We start from the raw sequence: 14,546 nt of genomic DNA, 5'->3' as shown, positions 1-14,546 counted from the left end.
CTCTGCCTGCCTCTTTGCCTGCTTGTGACCTCTGTCTGTCAAATAAATAAATAAAATCTTTAAAAAAAATTTGCCAAATATTTTTATATAGACTGTCTTTTACTCCATTATGATTATCATGTGATTTTTTTAATTGGATATGTTGATGACATATTTTGCATTAATATAAAAGATACTTGGGGGCACCTGGGTGACACAGTCACTTGAGCCTCTGACTCTTGGTTTTGGCTTGGATCATGATCTCAGGGTCATGGGACTGAGCCTCATGTGGGGCTCCATGCTCAGCAGAGTCAGCCCAGGAGTTTCTCTCTCTCCTTCTGCACCTCCCACTTGTGCTCTCTCTCCAAAATAAATAAATCTTTAAAAAAAAAAAATATATATATATATATATATATATGGTACTTGGTGATATCGCTCTAATATCTATACTCATCCTGTAGCCTCCTAATACTTCTCAGAGAGGTTCCAGAAAAGCTGACTAGACTGGAGTTGTCCAGGTCAGGTATAGATCTTACCCAAGCCAATCAGCACGAGCCCTGCCCCATGACTGGTACAGGTTAAGGATGTGACCCAAGTTGCACAGGATGAGTCTCCGAAGTCCTGTCTAAATGTTCTTACAAATATATCCCCTATTTCTTGCTAAACAAGAAAAAAACACTGAAACACACCAACTCGGGAGCTGCTGTCTACCACCTTGGGGAATCCATGTAGCATGACGCTCACAGCCAAAGGAAGCAGACCAGAAAAGAGAGCAACTGAGTATGTTTGGTATGTTGTTCAACCGCACATCAAGCCTCACCTGAAGGAAGCCTGCTTCAGGATTTCTCAGTTACATGAGCTTGGGCATATATATATTCACTTGTACACACTGGAATAGCCATTCTGGTTGTACATGGTTGCCCATTCCTCCTAGTCAGGTATATTTTATAACTGGTCAATCCCCATGCTGCACTGGTTGTTAAATATTTTAAATATCAGGACACCTGGGTGGCTCAGTGGGTTAAGCTGCTGCCTTTGGCTCAGGTCATGGTCTCAGGGTCCTGGGATCGAGTCCCGTCGGGCTCTCCGCTCGGCAGGGGGCCTGTTTCCCCTCTCTTTCTGCCATCTCTCTGCCTACTTGCAATCTCTCTCTCTCTCTGGCAAATAAATAAAATCTTTAAAATATATATATTTTTAATATCATTCCTGTATATGCTGATAATTGTCCTTTATTATTAAACTGGTTTGAGTACGATTTGATGTTTGTTTAATGTATTAGCTGTCAAGGTTTGGGGGTTTGTCCACCGTAGCAACTAGTGTTGCCTTGACTAACTTAAAGGGAAGGGGCTTTTCCTGAATATCACTTTGCTAATTAGAATTCTATACCATCATTTTTATGTAAATCAAATCCCTAAGCACTGCTATTTTTGTTTAAAGAAGAAAATTTGGGGGTCCTTGGGTGGCTCAGTCGGTTAAGCTTCTGACTCTAGATTTCGGCTCAGGTCATGATCTCAGGGTTATGTGAGATTGAGCCCGAACCAGGGTCTAGCCCTGCTCTAGACCTCCGAGCTCAGCGAGGAGTCTTCTTTCCTTCTCCCTTTCCCTCTGCCCCAACCCCTGCGCATGCGTGTTCTCTCTCTCTCTCTCTCTCTTAAATAAATAAATCTTTTTTAAAAAGTTGTAAGTTGTTTGTAAAGCAATATGTGTGAAGATTTCTCCTTCACTTTTGTCTTTTTCCCAAATTTTTTATAATTATCTCATCCTTATCTAATTTTTTTTAGTTACTCACTTGCATTGAGTTTTTCCAATTGAGTTCCAATTTAGTTTTCACAGTAACAATTCTTTTTCCATACTTCTATTCATCAGTGTACATAAATATTTGATTAGATTACAGAAACACAGCTGACATAAGCTGTCATTATCATAGCAAAATGGCAAGAACACAGCAGAGCAAACTGGTCATAAGCAGTCATTCTCCATGGACATCAGTCAGGATGTTTTACAGAAGAAACGATGAACTTTTCTTAATCTGATGAACTGATTAAGTGGAGATAGATCAACTGAATGCAACTGAGTTCAACTTCCTTACTATTTCCCTTCAAAGTTTTCCATATATTTGCATATAACACTGCTCTGTGGCTTGGTATTTTTGTTGTTTACATATCAGGTCCTAGTGGTAATGTTGTGCTAACGTTATAGAATGAATATGATGGTATCATTTGCTTCCATATAATTTACAGAGCATAAGAATTATGTGTTTCTTAAAGAAATTCATGAATAAAATTTTCAGATCTTGGAGTGTTTTAGAGGTAATTCTCTTATAATTTCTTCCAGGGTTGTTGTTCTAATCAGATTTTTCTACTTCTTGAGTCAGTTCTAGAAATGTGTTTTCTCAGAAAATCGTCTACTTCATTAGGGAGATTTCCATACACATTAGCATGAGTCAGGCAGAACATTCTCCCTTTAGCGTTTCATTATGGAAAATTTTAAACATACATAAAAGTAGAAAAATGACTGTAACAAACCCCCACATATCCATTATCCAGCTGTGACAGTAATCAACATTTTTGCCAATATTCTTTTACCTATGACCTTACCACTCTTTAAATGGAGCACTGTATTTTAAAGCAAATTTGACTTCCCATCATCCCACCCATATAAACTTGTGGAATCCTTCTTACAGAAAAGAACTTTTTCTTCTAGGTTTACCATTTTACATCTTTTCTCATTTTAGATGTTTTTTCTCTTTTCTTCTTTATTTTCCCAAGGTTTTCTTAAAGACATTGGTTCTTTGGTCAACCAGTTCTTAGATTAATGTATTGATTTTCCAGTGTTTCTGTTTTCTCATTCAAAGATTTCTATTAGTAGTTTATTTAATACTTCTTCCTTCCCACTCCTATACTTACATTGGTTCAATTTGTTTTTCTTAGGTTGAATGTTTGCTTTGTTGAATAATGAGATCCCTTGAGAATATCCATTTGCTTCTGAACACAACTTTGGCCTTATCCCTTACAGTGTTCTCATTTTTCATACTTTCTGAGTAGTCTATAATTGTGGTTTTTAATGTCCACCTTAAATCAGGAGTTATAAATAAGTTGTTTCTTCTTTTTTTCCCATTTTGGAGGGTCTGTGAGTTTTTATTTAAGATGCATATTAATTTTGTAGCATTTGTTTTCCTCTTACCCACCTCCATGTTTAGAGTTTATTATTATGGCACTTATTATAATACCACTACATTATTGGGAAATTTCTTATTTTTGAATTTTATATATATATATATATTCACTTTAAATAATTTTAACATATTCAGTTTTGTAAGTGTCTGCAATTAGTAAATTAGTCAGACTTTAACAAATTTCGGCACTTTTCACCATCTCTGTAATGATTTTCATCTTGATACATGGTACATGACCAGGGCCATCTACATCTTGAAGACTTAAAGACTACATCTTTAAGAAACTTCTTGTCAAAATGCCATAGTAAGTATATATTTTTGAGGTCCTCTCCTCTGCTCTTTTTATGATAGATAAAATACAGAAGAAAATAAAAGTCATAACCATGTGAACCAGACATATTGTGTTGAACATTTCACAATATATACAAATATCGAGTCATGGTATACACCTGAAGCTAACAGAATGTTGCGTGTTAGTTACATTTCTATAAGAAAACTTTAATTTAAAAAAGTCACAGCCATGCTCAAAAACAAATGAACGTTAAGTCCAGAACTAGAACAGAAATCCAAAGCATTAAATAGGCCTCAGGAACCTGGGCCCCGGGTCCAAGGCAATGAGTGGTGGCCAGGAGTGCAGCATCTGTGGGGTAACAGGCAGGTTGATATTGATAATTAATAACTAGCAACACAGGCAACAACCAGAATGGATGTCACAACCAATTAGAACTGCGGCTGGAAACAGACAATAGGGCCACTCCTGAGCTTACAACTGACTTGCCCTACAATCAGGAATAAGAGTAGCAGGAGGCCAAGTGCTGGTGGCTTGAAACCAGAGCCAAGGTTAAACATCCCAGGTCAAGAAAGGAGTCTGGAAACAACCACTATGATGCAGAGCAATGTCTGTGATGCCGCAAGCTTAGAAGGCAGGCAAGCCTTGGCCTCTCCACTTGGCTTCCAAGAAAGTCATTGATAGGCTCAGGCCCAACAACATCACTGTGGGGCAGGAGCCCCAAAGAGCCAATCAAAGACCTGGGGACTCCACGGACTGGATGGGAACAAACCTCAAAACGGCAATGGTGGGGAATCAGAGAAAGAAAACAGAAAGAAACAAAGTCTCCACGCAAGAAGGGCCTGCAAACTAAAATCCAGACCAAACACAAGATGAAACCCAATGTTAGGTAATTTGACTGAAAATAAGTAAGGGAAGTGAAAAGTGCAGCATAGGGAATGTAGCCAATAGTATTGTCATAATGCCCTCCAGCAAGACCCACACCGCCCAGGTAAGGTCAAAACATACCCTGCATTTTGAACCAGGGTACAGACAGTTGAAGACTGATAGAAAGTGTATTGCGAATTACTTTAAAGTAAAAATACTTGCTCTATTTCAGGCTACATTGTATTCCTCAACCCATCCCCATTAGCTGTTCAGCAAATGAAAGTTCTCTAAGATATGCCAATACCTTGAGAATTTGCTCTAGTTTTTGGAAATGCATGCCTTTTTTATATATATAAGATATACCAGCAGGTTTTTGCCAGGTACCATTTTCAATTTCAATATAAGCCAACCCAAGCTTAATTAAAAATATACTTCCTTGTCTAGCCTTCTACCCCAGAAGTTATTTCTAAGAAACAATTCACACAGGAGCCTAGATTATCCATTTATGTTCACTGAAAATGGCTATTTAATTCTCATGTTTAACTAGAACCTGACTACCTTAATAAAAATGAACCAAATATAAATGTAATCTTGGCCTGCGGGAGACAAGATATAGAATGTGGAGAATACTTGTGTTTTTTTTCTCTGATCAGGTATCACATAGATTGATAGACGCCCAACTACATTCATAAGAACAACTGGTGCTTGTTCAGGTTATAGTGACCCATGTGTAGAATGACTTAAAACCATGTCATATAAGGAAAAATTGATAGAACTAAAGATGTTCACCCTATGGGGCACCTGGGTGGCTTAGTTAGTTAAGCATCTGTCTTTGGCTCAGTTCATGATCTCAGGGTCCTGGGGTTGAGCCCTGCATGGGGCTCCCTGCTCAGTGGGGAGTCTGCTTCTTCCTCTTCCTCTTCCTCTGCCCCTCCCCCCATTCATGCACTCTTTTGCACTCTCTCTCTCTCCCATATGTGTTCTATCTCTCTCTCAAGTCAATAAATTAAATATCTTTTTCAAAAATAAATAAAATAAAAAATAAAGATGTTCATCCTGCAGAAGAAAGGATTTGGTGACAGGAGTGAGGGGTGCGGCTTCAGGGGGAGTAGAAATGTAATGGCCTTCCAATATTTGAAGGCTGGCATGTAGAAGAGAAAATGGCCTTGCTCTAAAAGGCAAGAATAAAATGAGACCCAGAATCAATAGGTAAAAACTTTAAGAAAGCAAATCACGGCTACGGATGTCCTTACAGTGCTGGGCCCCATTTAGAACAGACTGTCAGCAGAGGTGTCTTCATGCAGAAAAATTTATTCACAGGAATTTTTATAGAGGACATTCAAGAATCCACAGGGTCATTCATCTAGAAGATCTTTACCGTCCTTTCCAATCCTAAAATGTAATGATACGGAGAAAACTATGGAGATGTGACGAATAAATGTACTGTGAGATCCTGGGTTGGATTCTGGCCAGAAAAAGAACATTCACAAGAAAGCTGGCAAACTACAATAAGGTCTGCAGAGTAGTTAATAGCATTTTATCAATGGTGACTTCTTGGTTTTGATCATTACATTAGAGGAAGCTGGGAACTCTCTACTCTCTGGGAACTATTTTTGCAACTTCTCTGTAGTTGTAACATTATTTCAAAGGAAAAGCTTTTTTAAAAAATTAAACAGCTGGGTGCCTGGCTGACTCAGTTGGGAAGGAGCGTGCATTCTTGATCTTGAGGTCTTGAGTTCAAGCCCCTCATCAGGTGTGGAGATTACTTAAAAATAAAACCTTAAAAAATAAAAAAATTTTATCTTAAAAAAGAGGTGGTTCATTCAATTGAGTGTCTGACTCTTGGTTCTGGCTCAGCATCGTGGCGTTGAACCCTGGGTTGAGCTCTGTGCTCAGCATGGAGTCTGCTCAAGTTTCTCTCTCTCTCTCTGCCTCTGCCCTGCCCCTCCCTAAAATAAATAAGTTATTCTTTTAAAAAATTAAAAATTAAATTAAAAACATTAAACAGCAATATCAAAAACTTCAGGGATAAGAAGAGTCCACAGTACTGAAGTTCCAGAACATAGTCTGTGGCCCACCCATCCCCTGGGCCTAGCCTCCCTCAGTTCTATCAGATGGGCTAACTTGATGATATACAAACAGAAAATAGTGTTATTTTCCTCTATCACTCCCTCTGAACATGCTCTGTCAAATTGCCCTTCTCCCCAAGCCCAGACAACATCTCAAGCATATTTCGTACTTTAAGATTTTTAAGCTATGTTCAGCAATTAAAACTCATTAAAAAGTTCTATTTAAAACTTCAATCACATACCCAGTTCAGAGTCTCCCACCACCACACCCCCTGCCCCAGCCCTACCCCGACCTACAGCATGGTGACCACAGCCCTACAGCGTGGAAAGGAGGTACTATCAGATCTTCCTTCATCTCCTTCATTCCCTTCCCCTCAGTGGGCCACTTCCGGCCTCTCCAAGGTCAGGGTGGAGGGGTAGGGGGATTAGAAGGAAAAGAAGCAAATGTATTTTTGTGGTAGGTCCCATTAAATTATGGTAGATGATGGCCTTGAGAGAGGAGGAGCATCTATGCAGGCTTTCTCCAATTTATGGGCTTTGAAAGACTCACTGTAGAAGCCACCTGATTGAAAAGCTCCCTAAAAGCAAATGTACTTTCCCACTTCTCTCAGAAATTTCTCACACACTTCTCAGCTCCTGCTGAGAGATACACCATAGAGCAGCTTATTGCTGGGGTTCCTTTACCCCACAGGCAGCCCTCCTGGTTGAAGGCCAGCCATCTTCCAAAACAGCTCCTAGAAAACACATATGCCCGCCATTGAAAATTCTGGTAGCGCAAACAGCTCTCTCACCATTGCCCTGCTCACTCACTTTGAGTTCACTGTTGGGTCTGACCAGCCTCCCACATTCCATAGTCATCAGGCAAGAAACAAGCATCTGTTTCCATTAATGTATGTCCCTAAACTGTCCAGAAGACACAACCATTTCTCCACGAATTCTCCAACCCTGCTCTATTCCAATGACAGGGCACTGCCAGAGCCTCCAATTCTCTTGAGGGCCCCCTCATAAGAAGAAAAAGGGAAATGCCACAACACTGTCCACTACCTCAGAGACCCTCCTTAATTCCCATTCTCCTGCACTCGTTCTAAGTGTGTGATGGAGGCTGATAACAATTTTGCTGTCTTTACATTATTTCTGCACAGATATGTCTAATGTTAGTACCCCATTTGGAAACCTGGGGATACTTATCACCTTTCATTCTCCGCTTTGGGGCTTCAGATGAAATTTCACGACACCATGAAAAGTCCCATTCAATATCCTATTACACTTACAACACACCATGACGCCTTCCATATAAACCCCTCAGTCCTTTATCAGGACTATCCACAGACTACACAATGGGAAACAGAGAAGCTGTGATTTTTGGCAGAGGCCTGTGTCTGGGCTGCTGAGATAAAACTTTTGGAAAGATTCAAGCCACAGACTTTTGCAATAGTTACACAATCACTTCCGGCCCACCCTCATGCTAAATGCATTCCAGAAAACTGAACATTCCTTAGGAGGCCATTATACAACTGTAGCAGAAAGGGTTGAATTTGATGTATAGGACTATCTTTGGGGGGTTGAAAATATATCAGATGAGAAGGAAAGACATAATTAGGACAGGATAGCTTTATATTGCTAAAGGCCATTCTGTAGAGAAGGGATTAAATCATTCTGAATCATTCCCAGGACTACTTAATGGGAGCCATAAGGAAGCCAGTTTGGGGCCCGATAATATTCATTCATTCACTAATTCATTTACTTATTCATTCACTGAGTTTCTGCTATGCTTCAGGCTCAAATTGTGGCTGGTGTTGTCACAATGCATATTTGGTTCCAACCCTCAAGGAGCTAAAAAAAAAAATCTCCGTATTGGAACAAGCTGTCAACAGAAGTAGTGAGATTCCCCCACGGATCTCACACATGCATATCTTGGAAGACAGTGAGGAGGGACGATTCAAGATTGAGGAGTGAAAGTAAAGAAGCAGTGAAACAGCTGAGCTTTCTAGTCCCTTCAACCCTTCCAAAATTAAGGTTCTATCTACACTCATGAAGGCACAGCACAGACATGATGTCCTGCTGGCAGTCTGCATAAAATAGAATGAAAGAGTCAGGGAACTGGCTTGGTTGCAGAAATTAATTTCAGACAGATAATAGGACCGAAAGTGTACAGAGTCCAAAGTGAAAGATGTGTTCATCAAAATGCAGAGAATCAGTAACAGGATTTCCATCAAGGAGACCTAGTCTGGCAGAGGAACTCAGGTAGCTAGAGAGTAATGGAAATGTTTATGAACGGTATATATGCACTTGTGCTAAAACACAGAACAAAGAGAAAGATGTGTGATTGTTATTGTCCAACAACGTTACATGGGGTTTTTCCTGCCTCTACGTTTGTGACTGAAGGAGCAGGTGTGCTTAAATAAAGTACTGGATACACCAAGACATCCACTTCCAGCCTATGCATAAGAAAGAATGCCAAGGGCGCCTGGGTGACTCAGTTGGTTAAGCTTCTGCCTTGGGCTCAGGTCATGATCCCAGGGTCTGGAGATCAAGTCCCATGTCAGGCTCTGCTCAGCAGGGAGCCTGATTCTCCTCCTCCCTCTGCCTGCTGCTCCCCCTGCTTGTGCTGTCAAATAAATAAAACCTCTAAAAAATAATTAAGACAGAATGCCAACAATGCTGTCATGCTGGTGGTATAGAAAAGTACATCACTGTCTTCCCAAACCATGTGGGAGAGACTTCAAGAAATGCAATGGTAAAGAATGGAGGTAGAGATTCCCTGCCAAGGGAAGAACACAATCTTGGTCTTGTAAACACATGTTTACCAAGAGGCAGAAACCAGTATGATTGGGGGAGAAAATCTGGGGGAGAATATATTCAATTTTCTGTTGTTGCCCCAACAAATTACTGCAGATTAGTGGCTTAAAAGAACACAAATTTATTACCTTACAGTTTATTGGGCAGAAGTCCACTTTTTTGGAGACTCTAGAGAATAATCCATTTCCTACTCACTTAGGCTACTGGCAAAATTCAGTCCCTTGGAGTTGTAGAACTAAGGTCCTCGTTTTCTTGCTGGCTATACCTGAGGACCATTCTGAGCTAAATAGAGGTCACCACATTCCTCAACTTGTGGCCCTCTTCCTCCATCTTCAAGCATGGTGGAGAGCATCCCTCTAGTGTCACAGTTCTCTGACCTTTCCTCTATAGTCACATCTCTCTCCTTGACTATAGCTGGGATAGGTTCTCCACTTGTAAGAACTCATGTGGCTTGATGATTAGATTGGGCCTACCTGGATTACAAAGGATAATTTCTCCATCTCAAATTCCATAATCTTAATCACATCTGCAAAGTCCTTTTTGCCATGTAAAGTAACACATTTGACTGGAAGTCCTAGTAACAGCAATTAGACAAGAAAAAGAAATAAAAGGCATCTAAATTGGTAAGAAGTAAAACTTTCACTGTTTGCAAACAACATGATAGTATATATGGAAAAACCTGACGACTCCACCAAAAAACTACTAAAACTAATAAATGAATTCAGTAAGGTTGCAGGATACAAAATCAATATACAGAAATCTGTTGCATTTCTATACACTAATAACAAAGAAGCAGAAAGAGAAATTAAGAAAACAATCCCATTTATAATTGTACCAAAGATAATAAAACAACTAGGAATAAACCTTAAACAAGGAGGTGAAATACCTGTATTCTGAAAACTACAAAACACTGATGAAAGAATTGAAGGCAACACAAACAAATGGAAAAATATTCTATGCTCATGGATTGTGAGAACAAATATTGTTAAAGTGTCTATACCACCCAAAGTAATGTACAGATTAATGCAATCCTATCAAAATATCAATAGCACTTTTGACAGAACTAGAACAAACAATCCTAAAATTTGTATGGAACCACAAAAGACCCCAAATAGCCAAAGCAATCTTGAAAAAGAAGAACAGAACTGGAGGTTTCACAATCCCAGATTTCAAGATCTACTACAGAGCTGCAGCAATCAAAACAGTATGATACTGACACAAAAACTGAGACATAGATGAACAGAAGAGAATAGAGAGCCCAGAAAGAAACCCACAATTATATGGTCAATTAATTTTCAGCAAAGGAGGCAAGAATATGCAATGGGAAAAAGACAGTCTCTTCAACAAAAGGTGTTGGGGACACAAAAATAAACTCAAAACGGATTAAAGACTTAAATGTGAGACCTGAAGCCATAAAAATCCTAGAAGAGACCACAAGCAGTAATTTCCCTGACATCAGCCATAGCAACATTTTTCTAGATACGTCTCCTGAGGCAAGGGAAACAAAAGCAAAAATAAACTACAGGGACTGCATCAACTAAAGTTTTCTGCACAGCAAAGGAAATAATCAACAAAATCAAAAGACAACCTACTGAATGGGAGAAGGTATTGGCAAATTAAATGTCTGATATTTAGTATCCAAAATATAAAAGAACTTACACAACTCAATATAAAATATATATATATATATATATATATATATATATATACCATTAAAAATGGGCAGAAGACACAGACATCTCTCCAACGAAGACATACAGATAGCCAACAGACATATGAAAAGATGCTCAACATCACTCATTATCAAGTAAATGCAAATCAAAACCACAATGAGATATCATCTCACAGCTGCCAGAATGGCTAAAATCAAAAACTCAAGAAACAACAGGTGTTGTCAAGGAAATGGAGAAAGAGGAACCTTCATGCACTGTTGGTGGGAATGCAAACCGGTGTAGCCACTGTGGAAAACAGTTTGGAGGTTTATCTAAAGAAGGCAAAAACACTCATATCAAAAGATACAAGCACCCGTATGTTTATTGCAGCATTATTTACAATAACTAAGATATAGAAGCCGCCCAAGTGCCCATCGAGAGATGAGTGGATAAAAAAGATGTGGTATGTATATATAAGGAAATACTAGTCATCCATAAAAAAGACTGAAATCTTGCCATTTACAATGACATAGATGGATCTTGAAAGTATTATGCTAAGTGAAATAATCAGTCAGAGAAAGATAAATACTATATGATTTCACTCATAAGTGGAATTTAAGATACAAAACAAATGAACAAAGAAAAAAAGGAGATCAACCAAAAAACAGACCCTGAACTATAGAGAACAAACTGGTGGTTACCAGAGGGAAGGTGGGCAGGGGGATGGGTGAAAGAGGTGATGGGGATTAAGAATCCATTTATCATGATGAGCACTGAGTAGTGTATAGAATTGTCAAATGGCTGTATTGTACATGTGAAACTAATATAACACTATACACTAACTATGCTGGAATTAAAATTAAATAAATATATAATAAAATGTTCAACTAAAAAATAATATTTAGTAACTTTATACAGCGACCGATGGTAATCACCATTATTATAGTGAGCACTTAGTAATCTATATAATTGTTGAATCACTATATTATATATTTGAAGCTAATGTAATATTGTATGTCAACTATATTTCAGTTTAAACAAATAAAAAGTAAGGGTGCCTGGCTGGCTTAGTCAGTGGAGTGCACAACTCTTGACCTTGGGGTTGTGATTTTGAGCCCCACTTGGATGTAGGTATTACTTCAAAGAAAAAAGCAAAAAAATCAAAACAGTATCGCTATGGAAAAAACAAAGTAACAGATTCACAGTTTCCAGGGATTAAGGCATGCACATCAGCAGGGGCAAACAGGGGCACTGTTCCTCCTATCTCAGAGGGTTTGATCTGTGTTCTCTAGAGTTTGGGTGCACAGAGAATGGTGCCTGGTTCTCACCTAGAAGAGTCCAAAGGGAAGAGGCTGGCTGGAACAGTGTATGATAGATAACAAAGAGAGAACACTACATTTCCAGAGTTTAGAGAAGCACCATGCCTCTGTGGGCCAAATGAATGCTATAAAGAATAGTCAGATCATGAGAGGCTGGGGAGCTCAGCTGGTTACGCAGCTGCTTTGGCTCAGGTCCTGATCCTGGAGTCTGATGTCGTGCCCCATGTTGGGCTCCCTGGTCAGCGGGGAATTTGCCTCTTCTTCTCCCTCTATCCCTTCCCCTGCTTGAGTTTGCTCGCTCTCTCTCTCTCTAATAAATAAATAAAATACTAAAAAAATAAAAATAAAAAAGAATAGCCAGGCCAGAGATTTCTTGAAAGGACACCACCCAAGAACACTGCCTGCCAAGGTCCAGGCTGTCCCAGCAGAAAGAGGCTGCAGGGTATGAACTGCTGGAGTTGGGTTGAGGGCATATCAAAAGAGGACAGCAAGGGAGAACCTCACCCACATTAGGAAATGTTGCAGCATCAGAGGTCTCCAACAGAGAGTCCCCAAAGAACCCACAAAAGCCCCCTATTTGAAAAATGATCAGTGTTTGGATGTTTGCTATGTAGAGGGTTTTCACAGACTAACACCAACTAGGTTTTAAAAAAATACCCCTCTTCTTCCTGCTTAACCCTGGAGCATCTACAAATAGGGGAAAGAGGTAGAAAGAGTAAGAAAGGAAAAATGGATCTCGGCTCCCCACTTGCCCATTTCAAGTATCTTGGAGACAGGGACAAGAAGCTTTCAATCAGATATGGATAACTGCTCTTTCGTCTGGACTGCAGACATGCCATCCAGACTAAAGAAGACCTAGAAACTTCGGGTTCCACGGCCGCATCAACAAACACCAGAAGCACCCAGGAAGCCAGGACAATGCTGGTGGCCTGCATCACCACAGAATCAACTTTGACAAAAATCACCCAGGTTACTTTGGAAAGGTCGGTATGAGGCATTACCACTCAGAGGAACCAGAGCTTCTGCCCAACTGTCACCCTTGGTAAACTGTGGACCTTGGTCAGTGAGCAGACATGGGTAATTGATGCCTTAAAAGAAAACAAAATGAAACACCAAGACTGGAGCTGCTCCTATCTTCGATGTGATGTGATGGGGCTACTATAAAGTTTTGGGGAAGGAAAACTCCCAAAATAGCCAGTCACCATGGAGGCCATATTCTTTAGTAGAAGAGCTATGGAGAAGATTAAGGGAGTGAAGTGGTGGGGGGCTGTGTCCTGGTATCTTGAAAGTACATGGAGTGAGGTTCATTAAATGCTAACAAGTGCACAGACATGAAATTAAAGTCTTGAATTAGATTGGGCTGGGATTGTTAATACCTCAAAATGTTCTAATCTCCAGGGTCCAGAGAAACAAAAACCTTAGACACCATCCAGAAGCTTGGAATGGAGTTTAGCTGCAGGTTTTATTGGAAGGCAGTGGTGAGAAAGAACCGAGTGGCTTCTTCCTTGCACAGCACAACCAGTACATTCAGAAAACCATTAGAGTTTCTGAAACTAAGCACTGGCACATAAAGGTGCTCTTTTTATTGTAAACAAAGATAATCAAAATGGAGTAGAAGAGAAGAATGAGGTTGAGAATACAAGCTTGGAATCTGTTGCCAAATTTATGGGGTGACCACTTTTTGAACAGAAGATGGGACCTGTGATCTGACAAGTAGGAATGAACACAGATCAACAAAATAGAATATCTGAATTAAGGATATTCCAGAAAATCTTTAGCTGTTGTAAGTATTCCAAGCATGTGGCAATGAGGTGGTATGATTTTTTTTAACCCTTCCTTCTTTGTTAGAACATGTTGTAAGATGAGATCTCCCCAATACTTCCGATACTGGTCAATCTGGGGGCAAGCAGGAAATTATTTAGCAATAGTTGCTCCATTATGAGATTTCGTTCTATTCTGGAGCTGTTAGACTTCTGTTTAAAATGAATTCATCTCAAACAACCAAAACAAAACCAAAAAAAGTACTCCAAATGTGAATCAATTTGTGGCTACCTCCTTGAAGCTGAATTTCCCATAAAGTGCCACACTCCCTACTTCATTCTTACTACACAGTTGGGTCTCGTGGGTGCCAACCAAACTGAAGGTATTAATACCTCCCAGGAAGGACAGTATATTTCCTCTGTGGGGAAATGTTTCTCTCTCTTTCTCTCTCTCTCACATACACACACACACACATTCACCATTTAATAATACAACTGTAATCTAACCTTAACTCTATCTGTCCTGATTTCCTTACTCAGCTTATACTCCCATTAAGTTCTCAGTATGCTGGAACACTAGGGCCTCAGGGGGTTTGACAGTGAGCTCAGCTCAAATCTCTGGAGTAATAATGTTCTA

The 14,546-nt window shown here is 39.7% G+C and overlaps 1 pseudogene; it reads left to right on the top strand.

Annotated features, from left to right (window-relative positions):
• The first annotated feature begins 12,981 nt into the window (after positions 1–12,981).
• On the top strand, positions 12,982–13,460 carry LOC116593449 (annotated as a pseudogene).
• Positions 13,461–14,546: the final 1,086 nt, after the last annotated feature.

This window comes from Mustela erminea, chromosome 6, assembly GCF_009829155.1.
Source record: "Mustela erminea isolate mMusErm1 chromosome 6, mMusErm1.Pri, whole genome shotgun sequence".
Lineage (NCBI taxonomy): Eukaryota > Metazoa > Chordata > Mammalia > Carnivora > Mustelidae > Mustela > Mustela erminea.
This window is presented reverse-complemented; position numbering and strand designations above follow the sequence as displayed.